Raw genomic sequence first — 14334 nt, forward strand, 5'->3', positions numbered from 1 at the left:
ATGTTAGTTTCAGACAATGGAACTATTTGTGGAGCTAAAGCCAATTTGATGCCAAAAATATGAGCAGAAAATGAACATATATGAAACGGAGCATACTACAATAAGTGAACATGTCAATCAATAAGTACTAGATTTGAAAAGCTTCAACATAGAGGAAGCATCTTTTTACAGAGTTCCTTGAAGCAAGAGGTAGAAGAAACGTAATTACATGCATAACAGATTCATTAAATCCGCGAAGAGATCATAGGGATGTTGTTCTGCAGGTATGTACAAGCTGCAGCAACTCCACTACCTAGCTTAACTTGATATCCGACATCTTTGAGTATCATCTCCACACCAGCTAGGCAACCCAACAGTTGCAACTGAAAAAAATATATCAAGAGGATGGTGATGTTGGTAACAAAGCTTGTTGTAAAGAACCAACTAGAAAAGGAGCACTACTTTGAAGATCATTCAGGAATTACCTCATTTAGGTTTCCAAGATGTCCTATTCTGAATACTTTTCCGTCCACTTTGTTGAGGCCGAGACCTAAGCTCAAATTGTATCTCTTCCATGCCCTTTTAACAATTTCTGCACTATCGATATACGGGGGAACAAGGACAGCCGTCACAGTGTCGCTGTGCCATTCCTCCTTTTGTGTGCAGTTCTTCAAGCCCCAAGCCTCCACAGCCAGCCTGTTTCACCATTGTGCAACCGACGAAATCAATCAATATGGTATTCACAAATGAGTAAATAGATGTGTGGTGTGGTGGAGATCTATGAAAAGCATGGCTCACCTTGTTGCTGTGCCCAAACGGCTATGCCTTGCAATCACATTGTCAAGTCCTTCCTTGAAGATAAGATCCAGAGCGGCTCTTAGACCATACAGTAGTTGGATTGAAGGGGTGTATGGCCAAAATGTTCCCAGTTTGTAGAACTTCAGGTAGTCGTTCCAGTCGAAGAAAACTCGAACTGATTTTGCACTTTTGGACGCTTCCAGGGCTTTGGGGCTTGCACAAACAATGCCGATTCCTGTTGGAAGAGAAAGTGCCTTCTGAGAACCAGTTAGTGCCACATCGACTCCCCATTCGTCCATACGAAAATCAAGGGCACAAATCGACTAAACTCCATCAACAAGTAGTAGTGCTGGGTGCCTATAGTGATCTGAGAAGAAACAGAACGAATGAGAACCGTGTTTGAAAGTTGATTGAAATTTGTTTCGGACTTGGGAGTTCCCGTATGAATACGTACACTGCTGAAAGAACGTAATGTACACTTACCAAGTAGTTTTCTCACTGTAGCCAGGTTGTTGGTGACGCCAGTTGCAGTCTCATTGTGAACAATGCAAATGGCCTTGATTGTGTGGGTGTGATCAGCTGCAAGTTTTTCTGCCAGAATATCAAGGTTCGCACCTTGACCCCACTCGCTTTCAACTACATCGACGTTGAACTTGAGGCGTTGTTGTTGATCAATCCACAGCAGACTGAATTGTCCAATAAGGAAAGATACTACTCGATCTCCAGGGGACAGGGTATTAGTAAGTGCACTCTCCCATGCACCAGTTCCTGAATTCAAACACCAACATTATCATCATAAGCTAATCCGAAACATGTCGGATACTACTATTAACAACATAGTACTTAAGTGATTGATTAATGGTATTAGTTTTCAAGTCTTCCAATCTTAAGTATTAACTTCGGATAACTGAAAACATGGTAGCATACTTAAAACGATAAATACCTGTAGTTGGGATCAAAAAGGGAGTTCCGGTAGTAGTCTTGAAAATCTTCTTGACATCTTCAAGAAGAGTTTTTGTCATTGCAGGAATGGCAGGGGAACGGTAATCCTCATTGTTCCTGTTCATGGCCCGAATAACAGGTTCCGGGATGTTAACCGGCCCTGGAACAAAGAGATGGTTCTTTCCTGGTCCATACACATAGTCCATCTTTTCTCCCTCCTAGAAATATCACCGATAACTCGATTTTCCACTACTTCTCGGTGTCTAAACTTCAACATTGAAAACAAAATCACAAATGATAAATTAATCTGTAATCTCATTCTATAGGCATCAAATCATATGAATAAATTAGATTCTATTGCAGATATATTAGGGTGATTGGTTACTAACAGCACTCTATCACTCTATCATATAAATAAGCGCAGAGGGAAAACCAAATGAACAAAGGGTAACACCAGATAACCACATCCACTAGGATGCCAAAAAAGACGAACGAATTATTATCTGTTACCATTATTTTTTTCCTGCAAAATATCTAGTCATATTTAACAGGTTATGATAGAATCAAAACTTTGAAATTATAAAGACTTATAATAACTCGTTTTGGTTCATTTTTCCAACAACATATATAAATATTTATATACACAGTTATTCCGGCCAAAGGATAAAGATGATAAAAGGTTTGCCAGTTTGTTTCAATCAAATAGATGATGTAAAAAGCAAAGGTTTAATCATACTAACACAATACGTATTTTGGTCTGTTAAACGAACCATGATTGCAAGATTTCCATGTATAGAAAGCAAGATAAACCCTTGCTTTTGTTTTCTGTCATAAATCTAAATAGTTCCTTTTTTTTATTAATTTATTGCTTTCAAAACTTAAACACATCAGAGTAAAAAAACGAATCTGAAAATAGTAATAGTAATAATAAAAAGAAACGCTGTAAAAGTGCAGAAATAAGTGTAAAGTGGCATGCATACCTTTGGAAGAGAAGCTTCCGACAAAATAGGATGAAGGAGGATTGCAGGGTGTTAGTTGTGCCTTAGAAATATATATATATATATAGGATGGGTTTGGCGTTTTTTTATAAGAGAGAGGGAGAAGCACTCAACATAAACCCGGTCCTAAGTGGCAGATAAGAGCGAACTCATTTGGAATCTAGCGGCTATATATCAACCACTCTGACTAGGAGGAAAGCAAACCTGAAACCGAGATGGGAGACTATGAGGTTGAGAAAGCAATGCAAAGAGATAACGTGATAAAGTGCTCTCAACCACACTCTTCCCTTCCGCAACCAATACCACAGATCTTCTTCTTCTATTTGGTTCCTGTTGGAGAGATAAAATGACTTAGATTTCTTCTTTTTATCACTCCATATTCGGATGAGTGTTCTAAATCGTTAATATTTCTTTGTTAAATATTTGATCGCTGATTAAGTTATTATGTTTATTTTCGTACATTATCTTACTTTTCAGAATTAATACAAAAATAGAACATTATGTATTTTTTTTTATTTGATCAAAGCTGGAGACATGGACATGACTCTAAGTATTACACGGTATGACGTGATAATTTCTAGAAGGTCTAATCAACAGCAGTTTTCTAGAAGATCTAGTCAGCACCTTCTGACAGGTGGACGGACAGAAATATTTTAAAAGATTTATTTTTAATTTTAAAGTTTGAATTTGAAAAAACATTTAGAATTATATTTAGGATTATTTTTCTTTTAATTTATATTTTTATCTCTAAGATTTTAGAGGCTATAAATATCCTCTTAGGGTGCGTTTGGTTCACGGAATGTAAGATTATCAGTGGGAATACAAGATTACCATGGAATATGATTACTGGAAATGTTGTATTTTGTGTTTGGTTGGTTTAGCAGGAATGTAAGATTATCGTGTTTGATTAAAGGAATAAAAGATTATTAGAATGTATATTTGACCAAATTGTCCTTATTATATATTTGTTTTTTAATAAGTTGAAAATATTTATATATTTTCTTTAAAGAAATTAAATTCATAAAATTTATATAATTTTTTTTACAAAATTAAAAATATAAAAAGGTTTAATGAAATAGTAAAATTTTATTTTACCCCTGAACTTCATATAAAATTTTAATTATAGATTTTTTTTGCAAATCTAAAATAATTTAAGGATAAATTTGTAATTTAACCTTCGTAGAATTTTTATTATTCAATGACAGAATAAGGATATTTTTGAAAGAAATTTTTTTAAAAGGGCATTTTAGTCCAAAACGTCGGTAATCCAATAATACCTAAGGAAAGGGAGGTAATGACATTCCTGATAATATACCCCAAAAATCTACTATTGGTAATGTAAGATTACCGGGAATGACATTCACAGCCAACCAAACGGGGGAATGTGGATTCCATTCCCATGGGAATCTCACATTCCCCCAACCAAACACACCCTTAGGGTAATCCTAAACACAAATCATATTTCATTCTTTTTTTTATAGTTTTATAAAGTTCTCTTTTTTCTTTTCTTTTATTTTTAAGTTTTCATTTTTATTTTATTTTAAGTTTTATTTTTAAACATGCTAAGTATGACTTTTGTCATGCTTAGCTAATTTTCTCATAAGCCGAGGGCTTAAATAATGACTCAATTTCAACGTGAGAATTGAAAAGCAGTTGAATAACTTCAGAATATCTCTCTCAATCTCTATGCTTATTTTAAAAATGAAAACAGTTTTCAAAATCAAAGATTGGCTTTGGTCAAGATGTTGTTACGATTAAATGTGTGGGAGGAAGGATCGACTTATTAAAAGCACAATCGACTTCCTGAAAACACACTTGGCGAGGTTGTCTCGCTAAGAGGGAATTGAGATCGGAATTAGTATTTGTAGAAACGACAATCCGAGTTGGTCTTCACGAACTTAAACGGTTATTGATCTACGACAATTAATGTTGATCAGATTAATTCCTGAAGCCGAAATCAAAGATTTCATTGGGTATTCGATATACAAAGTAGAGTCACAAGGATTGCCCTTGTAGATAAAGTAACCGACGTGAATCCCGAAGGGAAAATCTAATTCGATGATCCGAAGAAAATTGAGTCAAAGCGAGGCTTGAGGCTGTTTTTACCCTATTCATTTCAACTTTATTTTCTTTATTTTTTTCCTTAAATCGTTTTTATTATTTAATTATTTTTACCAAAACCTCCTCTCTTTTTTTCTACTACATATCGTCTGGTCAAGGCAATTGAAATCGAAATTTAGGATTTTTCTAAGTCCATGTGGATCGACTCTTACTTCTCTTTACTACGTATATTCTTTATTTATTAATCGAGAAGAATGAATTTATTTTGACATCAAAACATCAATTGTCAAATTCGCGCCATTGCCGGGGACTTCGCTAAAGTTATTAATTTTTGTTTGCTTTTGATTTATGACCAGGACAAACCTGGGCGAATTAGTGGAGTACGACTCGGAAATTGAAGCCAGAGCTTGAAGACTTCACACACAGACACTTAGGGAAAGAATGAGACAACAGTTAGATCCAAAATTGAATTCAGAATCAAATTCAGGCGAAGCCGTTAATACCAAATCAAATCCGATGGTCGATTTTACTAACAGAGAGTTAGTCGCATCTCATACTGAACAAGAGCCTTTGTGCATTGATTTTCCCCAAGACGAAACTCCATACCAGTTAAAAACTGACTTTATTCATCTCCTCCCTACCTTCCGCGGATTACCAAACGAGAATCTGCATAAACATCTCACTGAATTTCATATGGTCTGCTCCAGCATGAGACCACATAGAGTAATTGAATACCAAATCAATCTTAGAGCTTTTCCTTTTTTTCTTAGCCAATTCGGCTAAGTAGTGGTTATTTTATTTACCCTCAAATTCTATTATTACATGGGCTCAAATGACTCATCTTTTTCTTGACAGGTTTTTCCCTACGGCGAAAGCAAGTGAGTTACGAAGAAAAATACTTGGAATCAAACAACTTGATGGAGAGTCACTCTATGACTACTGGGAGATATTTAAAAAAAATTATGTGCTAGTTGTCCACAATATGGGTTAACCGAACAAACACTTATTTAATATTTTTTATAAAGGATTAACCTCCCAGGAAATGAAAATGATCGATGCTTCCAGTGGAGGAGCTTTAGTGAACATGACTCCTACCGAGCCTAAAGATTTAATTTCCACAATGGCTGCAAATTCCCAACTGTTTCGCCCAACTAATGAACTTCCTTAAAGGGTTTATGAGATAAGTTCATATTCATTAGAAAGTAAGATAAATAAATTAACTGAAGTAGTCAACTCTCTTGTTGTAGGAAAGATATGACCCAACAGATTATGTAGAATATGTGCATATCTGATAATCCAATAGACGGTTGTCTACTGATTCAAGATGACACAACAGCTCAAGTTAATATAGTAGGGAACTTTTCAGGACCTCCACAGAGGGCTTATAATCCCTACAACAATACTTACAACCCAGGATGGAGGGATCACCCAAATTTCAGTTACGCTCAAAACTCAAGGCCAAATCAAGCTTATCAACCAAGACCACCTCCACTACCCCAACAGTGTTAGAATCAATCGTTGAAACATTATCTCATTCCCAGGAAAAGTTCCAGATTCGTACTAAAGCACACTTACAAGAGATGGACAAGCACATAAGCCAACTGACTCAGACCGTAGGACGCTTAGAATCACAAGGTAAACTTTTGTCTCAATCCGAGGTAAATCCAAGGGAGTATATCAGCGTCATCACTCTTTAGAGTGGTACGTGGTCGCGCCACCTGTTCTAAAAGATAAAGCAATCCAAAAAGGAAAGAATATTGTTAACTCAGGATTCCAGAAGAAGAGAAACGAAGTACAAACAGATCCAACACCATCTTCCTATGACGTGCCACCACCTTTTCCATCGAGATTAGTAAAAATAGATAAACAAGTTGAGGAAAAGGAAATGCTAGATGTATTTCGGAATGTGGAAATCAATATACCTCTCATTGAGGTTATCCAAAATGTTTCAAGATATGCCCGATTTTTTAAGAACATTTGCACAACAAAGAGAAAACTTACCGGGAACGAGAAGGTAAATCTAGAAGAACATGTCTCAGTTGTATTCCAACAAAAGTTGCCACAAAAACTGAAAGACCAAGGTATGTTCGCAATACCCTATAAAATTGGTAAAGTTTTGATAAAGCGACTCATGTGTGATCTTGGCGCCTCTATTAATGTAATACATCCCTCTGTTTACAATATGATTACTAATGAGACTTTAAAGGATACAAAAATATCAATTCAGCTTGCCAACATATATGTGATCTACATTGAAGGACTCCTGAAAAATGTGCTAGTAGAGGTAAACGATTTAATATTTCCTGCTGACTTTTATGTAATTGAGATGGAGAATGATCATACCAGCACTTCTTCTGATATTCTATTAGGGAGTCCCTTTCCATGTACTGCGTACACAAAGATTGGCATAAGAAATGGGACTTTAACCGTGGAGTTTGATGGTGAGATCATTAAATTTGATCTGTATAAGAAAATGAAACACCCAGACAAAGTGGCGAGCCTAAATTATGTTGATATTATTGATCCTTTGGTAAATAAGTTTGTAGAAAATAATGTATCTTCTGATCTATGCAGGAAATTAGAAGATTACAATGAGGAAATCAAGGAGTTGGAAAATTTATTTTCTATTCATTATGATTTACGTTTGATTCTTTCTAAGTCTAAAGTTATGCCTTCTGTTTTGCAGGCATCTAAGATAGAACTTAAATGAATGCTGAAACACTTAAAGAATGCCTTTTTAGGAGAAAATTCTACTTCACCGGCTATTATTTCGGATAAGCTTTCAAAGCTAAAAAAATCAAAGAAAAATCTATGAGAATGACAAATTCTACAATGAGAAAATAAAAGAATTATACGATCGTAGAATTTCTAATAAGGAAGTTTTTAGTTGGAAAAAAACGTATGAAGTGGATGAAGTATTTCTCTTAGAACTTGTCGTCTTAAGTCAGGTTGTCAAGCTAAACGACATTCAACAAAAACGTTTTATGGGAGGCAACCCATTTTTAATTTCGTTGCATTTTTTATTTTATTTTATTTCAGTTAAGCAAATTTCATTTTTTTTTTGTTTTATTTTTAGGAATCAAATATTTTCAATCGAGCTTAAAAAAAAGAATATTTACGAAATTTTCATTCAAACAGTGTAAAATTTGGATCACGTTAGTAGTAGCAATCGCACAAGGCATTGAAAAAATATGTTCTAAAGTCGTGTACACTGTTTCAATAAAGATGGCACACGTTAGCATCTCCCTTATAGGTCGGTGCAATTTAGCAAACCCAAAATCATATTTGTCGTCCATCTAGAGACAAGTACCTGCCGCAGCCCTTTCATCATAGCTCTCCTATTCTTTTTCTTTAACTGCAGGCCCCACCTATCTCATCTTTCATTATCCTTTTCAATTTAAATTTTTTATCTTAATACCATAATTTCACCCAAATTAAAACACCCTCGCGTGCCCTTCATTTTAAACCAAACTCATTCATTTTCCCCACACCGACTCTCTACCCCGATAACCCTTCATCGCCTCTTTCCCTCCACCACACTCATACTCACCAACCTTACCACATCACTCCGTCAAACTCTTCCCCACTTGCCCCTCTTCGCAATGGATCGCACAAGGAACCAACAAAACACCGCGCCACCAACCGTCCTCGGTGGACGTCGCTGCCTCAACGCATCGGCTTTTATTTCCATGTCGAGCGATTTTGACTCCCAACAACAGCAACCTGCTCCTCGCCTGATGTGAGGCCAATGCTAAGCACCAAACTCTCCATCCGCGTGCGTATCACTCGGTGTCCGCTCCCACCGCCTCCTTTAGCCCCGGATCGAGCACTGTCCACCATTCATCTACACCGCGTTCACCATCTTCATTATTCTATTCCATGACAACAGTGGCTACTTCTTCCTCTCATCTACAATCGACGACCTTCCTATCATTCTCTATGCATTCGGCAGTATCCGAAAACACTCCTAAGGTAAATTTTAATCCTATTTTCATTCAATTGTTACTTATGTACCATCTGATTTATGGTTTTACAGAGGATTTTGATGTTGTTTTCCACCTACGACACCATCTCCTGACGCCTTTAGTTCATGACATCAACCCGAGCAGCCCACTTCACCGTCTCATTCCTCTAGACCGAATGATTTTCCTTTTCCTGAAAGTCCACAACCTTCCCATGAGAATCCCAAACATAATCGACGAGGCCAATCGTATGATGTCTCTGCCGAAGAGACTTTAGAAGGTTACTTACAGTTCACTAACGAGGAGTTGATACACCTTGATTCGGTAAGACATCGTCCGTTTCATGTAGGTAAATATATTCCGACTCGAACCTTAGAAACTTTGCACTTACGCGAATCTGTTCATGCTTACTTTGCTTCCATTGGTTGGACATTATATCTGATGATTAATTATTAAACGTTTTATGAACTTGTCTTTGAATTTTACGTCACTTTTACTTTTTCTCAGAATTGTCTTATTAATGTTAACTCTCCTGATGTTGTTACCTTTCGATTATGAAAAAATTATTTGTCAATGTCTATTTTTGAGTTTAATCTTGCTATGGAGTTTGTGACAGATATCATGAATCATATGTATCTGACTGTTGTGCTTGAGATTTCGTAGGATGTTGATGTCAATATGGCTTACGAGACACTCACCGGCTTGGCAGGCCATACGTTCAATGCTCGCTCGACTCGAGCTCATCGTATACATGACCCGACCTTACATTACATATATCGCTTCATCGCCTACAATTACTCTGGTAGAAATGACTCGTCTTCTTCCTTGTGTCGAGTTGAACTTTTCTTTTTATGGTGTATTTCAGCCGGCCAACGGGTGAACTTATGTTTTTGTTTGCTTGGGCTTTTGAGATCGTTATTCGGTCCAATCACCCGCTTATCCTTGGCTCTTATATTACTCATTTAGCTTTTTGAATCGCTAATTTTGATGTTACCAGGTTTACTTATACTTTTTCTACATATGCCTTGGATGAGCGATGTTTGGACTCGATGAGCTTACTAGCTGGAACCTTGAGCGTACCATACTTTGTTCCACCTAGTGTCCTTACTCATCGCAGCGAGCAAGTTTTTGTTCGTCGCAATGTGCCACAACCGCCACCTGCAGCACCTCGCCCGGACGTGTAAACACAAATGGATGAAGTCTATAATCGTCTCAACACCATTGAGATGAACATTGCTAAAATTATTTCATATTTTCGTCCCACCTCCTCTCACCGCAGCCGTGGCTGTGGTCGACAATAAATTTGGGGAGTTCTCTATTCTTTCTCTCGTACTTTAATTTTATGTTTTGGGACAAAACGACTTAAGTGAGGGGAAATAGAGTCTAGGTTGAATTTTCCTTTGCTTATCTCTATATTTTGATGATAGTATGTGTTGATTGGATTTACGAAATGTTCTATTTAATTTCTTTGTCTTGTTGAATATTTTTGGTATATCATGCTTGTTTGGGAACACATAATTGTTTAGGTTAAGATATTCTTGATAGCGGATAGCATGAATTGTGATCAAGTTAGATTTCTTATGATATTCCATGATTTTGTTGGTTTAAATGTGCTTAGCTCAATGCATGAAAACAATTTGGTGATATTTGAGCCTTTACGAGTATATCATTTTGCTCTCATTTTGTTGGATTGAGTGTGTCGAATTTGACATTGGTATTCTAGAACCTGCATTTTAAATACTGTCGAGATTACACATGAACATGATGCTTAAAAGTGATTTGGGAACCTTAGGATTAACCATTCCGTTTTCCCCACTAAATTGCCTACCCATGCATTTTCCCCTAGTTAACCACTCTTGAGCCTATTTCCATTCTTTGTTTTCACCATATTCATAAACTCAAGCCTTTTTATTTCATTCCTCTTTTATACTCTTTTTAGGACAAGTGAACAATTTATCTAGTGTATGCTTCTTGAACAGAAGAATTTTTTGTATGGTATGATGTGCAAAAGTGGAAAAAGGTTATTCTTTCATTTTTTTCGGAAAAAAGAGACAAAAATATCAATTCGAAAATAAAAAAAGGAAAAAAATAAAATAAAACATAAAGAGACATGAGAAAAAAATGGAAAAATAAAGCAACAACACAAGTGCGGAAAAATCAAATTCATTTCGAAAGGAAATGTGTTGTTTGATGGTATTGTGTCTTTTAGCTTGTTGTACTTAGTCGATTGATGGAGTATTACTTATTATTTGTAGTTCATTGTCTTGAATTTTTAGCCATATATTTAACCCTATTATCACCTTTACCTAAGCTCCGTTACAACCAATAAAAGACCCTTTGATTTATGCATTTTGTTCTTACTAGTAATGAAGATTTGATTTAATTGCATGCCTATGGTGATATCATGTCGGTTTTGACATTGAGCGTTTCTATACCCCCAAACACATCGAGTGCTTTGAGTGACTTCAGGTGAGGCGTTGAGTTATGTGGAATTAAGATTGATGAATGAATGGATGTTACAATTGTATTTAACTTGTTCTAATTGATGATGTTCAATTGATTGGTGTCTTGATTTGGATGATTATTGTGGTCTCTACCTTGCTTTATCAAATGTAGGACTTGACAAAGAAAAGTAAATGTAATTTTTAATTGATTTGATTATATCATAATTGAGGACAAGCATGAGATAAGTGAGGGGGAATTTGATGAGTGTTCTAAATCGATAATATTTGCTTGTTAAATCTTCGATCTTATGGATTTATTGCCATTGATTTAGTTGTATTATACTTATTTTCGTGCAGGATCTTACTTTCCAGAATTAACAGTAAAAAGGGTGCATTCTGCATTTTTATTATTATTTGGTCATGACTGGAAACATGGTCAGGACTCTGGGTATGACACAGTATGACGTGACAGTTTCTAGAAGGTCCAGTCAACAACAGTTTTCTAGAATATCTAGTCAGCATCTTTTGGAATTTGGACGGCCATAGATATCTTAGGAGATTTATTTTTATTTTTAAAGTTTGAATTTGGAAAAACATAGAAAAACATTTGGAATTATCTTTAGGGTTATATTTCTTTTAATTTATATGTTTATCTCTAGGATTTTAAAGGCTCTAAATACTCTCTTGGGGTAAGCCTAAACACAACTCATATTTCATTCTTCTTCTTATTTCTAGTTTTATAAAGTTCTATCTTTTCTTTTCTTTTTAAGTTTTCATTTTCATTTTTATTTTATTTTAAGTTTTATTTTTAAACATGCTAAGTATGACTTTTGTCATGCTTAGCTAATTTTCTCATAAGCCAAGGGCAAGCGATGACTCAATTCCAACGTGAGAATTAAAAAACACTTGAATAACTTCGGAATATCTCTATCAATTTATGCGCTTATTTTCAAAATCAAAGCAATTTTCAAAATTAAAGATTGACTTTGATCAATATGTTGTTGCAATTAAATGTGTGGGATGAATGATCGGCTTATTGAAAGCACATTCGACTTCTTGAGAACACTCTTGGTTAGATTGTCTCGCTAAGAGGGAATTGAGATCGAAATTAGTAGTTATTGAAACAACAATTTGAGTCGGTCTTCACGAACTTAAACGGTTATTGATCTACGACAATTGATGTTAATCAGATCAATTTCCGAAGCCGGAATCAAAGATTGCCTTGGGTATTCAGTATACAAAGTAGAGTCACAAGGATTGCCCTTGTAGACAAAGTAATTGACGTGAATCCCAAAGAAAAAATCTAATTCGATGATTCGAAGGAAATTGAGTCAAAGCGAGGCTTGATGATGTTTTTACCATATTCATTTTCAACTTTACATTCTTTATTTTCTTTATTTTTACTTTAAATAGTTTTTTATTATTTAATCAGTTTTACCAAAACCTCTATGTCTATGTGGATTGACCATTGCTTCTCTTTAATACATATTTCCTTTATTTATTAATCGAGAAAAAAGAATTTATTTTGACATCAAAACGACAATCGTCATATTCTTAGGCTCTCTATTGAACTTGTCACTTGCTTGCCTATTAATGTTTTTATCTCTCAATTTATCCCGGAACTTTCCAGTTTCCACCACACAACAGTTACTGGTCAAACTCTAACAGGTTGAACCCAAAATTGATTTATCAACTGTACTTTTCATCAGATACACACACACATTCAATTGATTTTTGATTCAGCAACAATAACTTAATCACTCCCCATTACTAGTATGGATTCCCAACAATAGTAAGAATATGTTGGGACCCGTTTCGGTCCCTGTCAGTTGAGCTTGTAAGAAATTTCCCCATACAATTCATGTTTGCCTCATAAGTTACTGTCACGTAAGGAAAAACAAATGGGGAATCTCAGATCTCTTATTGGTGAAGGGATGCTTGAAATTGGAGTTTTAATTTGGATATTTGTGAATTGTGAGAAGATGAACGACATGCACGAGGTTTTATAGGTGCATGTTGGTTTACGTGATTCAAAAGCAATGATGTCAGTATACATTATTTGTTGGATTATAATATTACAAATTTTGAATGACAGTGATGAACTCAAAAATATTTTAAAAGTATTTATTAGTAAAATAAATATTTAATTGAAGAAAACTTAAATTTTATAGTGGACACTTGCTCAAATAGTTATGAATTCGCCTCTTTTAATGATAGTAATACATTCTTTGTTGCAATTACCAATTTTTACCTTAACTATAATCATAATATAGAGATAATTACATTATATGTCCTCAAAGTATGACCTTCATTTTAAGTTGATTCTTAAAATTTTAAATGTTTCAATTTCATCCTTAAACTATGACTATCTTTCTAAATTAGTTCTTAAACTTTTGAAAATTTTAATTTCATTCCAAAATTAGGATCTTCCTTCTAAATTGGTCCCAAACTTTTTGAACATTCTAATTTAATCTCAAACTATATGTATATACTAATCACACCCCTTGTTAATAAATTCGTTCGGCCAAGTTATATTATTATATGTTTGAAAAAAAATTAGGTTAAATTACGTTTGAAACTAATTACATATTTTGATGAATTTGGGGATGAAATTGGAATATTCAAAAGTTTAAGGATCAATTTAAAATGAGAGTTATACTTTGAGGACATATTGTGCAAATAACTCTATAATATAAAATAATAAATATAATTTTAATTAATCTAAATCTATTAATAAATAATATTAAATTACACTAAACACTTTCAATCTTATATAAACTCGTATCAATAAACATCTCATGTTCAAGAATTTTAATAAAAAGTAGGAAAAATATAAAAATTGTTCGACATTCATTATTTCTATTATTGAAACTTTAATTATAATTTAAAATATTATTATATCATTTTCTCTAAAAAAATATATTATTATATTATTTTAATTATTAAAATTGCTAATATATTTAATTATGTTTAACAATTTAATTAATTTTATTTCATAGTATCGAAAATTTATAATACAAACATAAACTATTTATAATAAAATTTATTTTCATATTATTTTATAAAATAGTAATTTATTACTGATTATAAATATAAAAATATTAAAACACGGACTTAATTCTGGAACTAGTATTCCCAATGATGGTTCTG

The 14334-nt window shown here is 34.4% G+C and overlaps 1 pseudogene; it reads right to left on the minus strand.

Annotated features, from left to right (window-relative positions):
• Positions 1–117: 117 nt before the first annotated feature.
• On the minus strand, positions 118–2762 carry LOC120211298 (annotated as a pseudogene).
• Positions 2763–14334: the final 11572 nt, after the last annotated feature.

This window comes from Hibiscus syriacus, unplaced genomic scaffold (assembly GCF_006381635.1).
Source record: "Hibiscus syriacus cultivar Baekdansim isolate YM2019G1 unplaced genomic scaffold, ASM638163v2 tig00000715_pilon, whole genome shotgun sequence".
Taxonomy (NCBI): Eukaryota; Viridiplantae; Streptophyta; class Magnoliopsida; order Malvales; family Malvaceae; genus Hibiscus; species Hibiscus syriacus.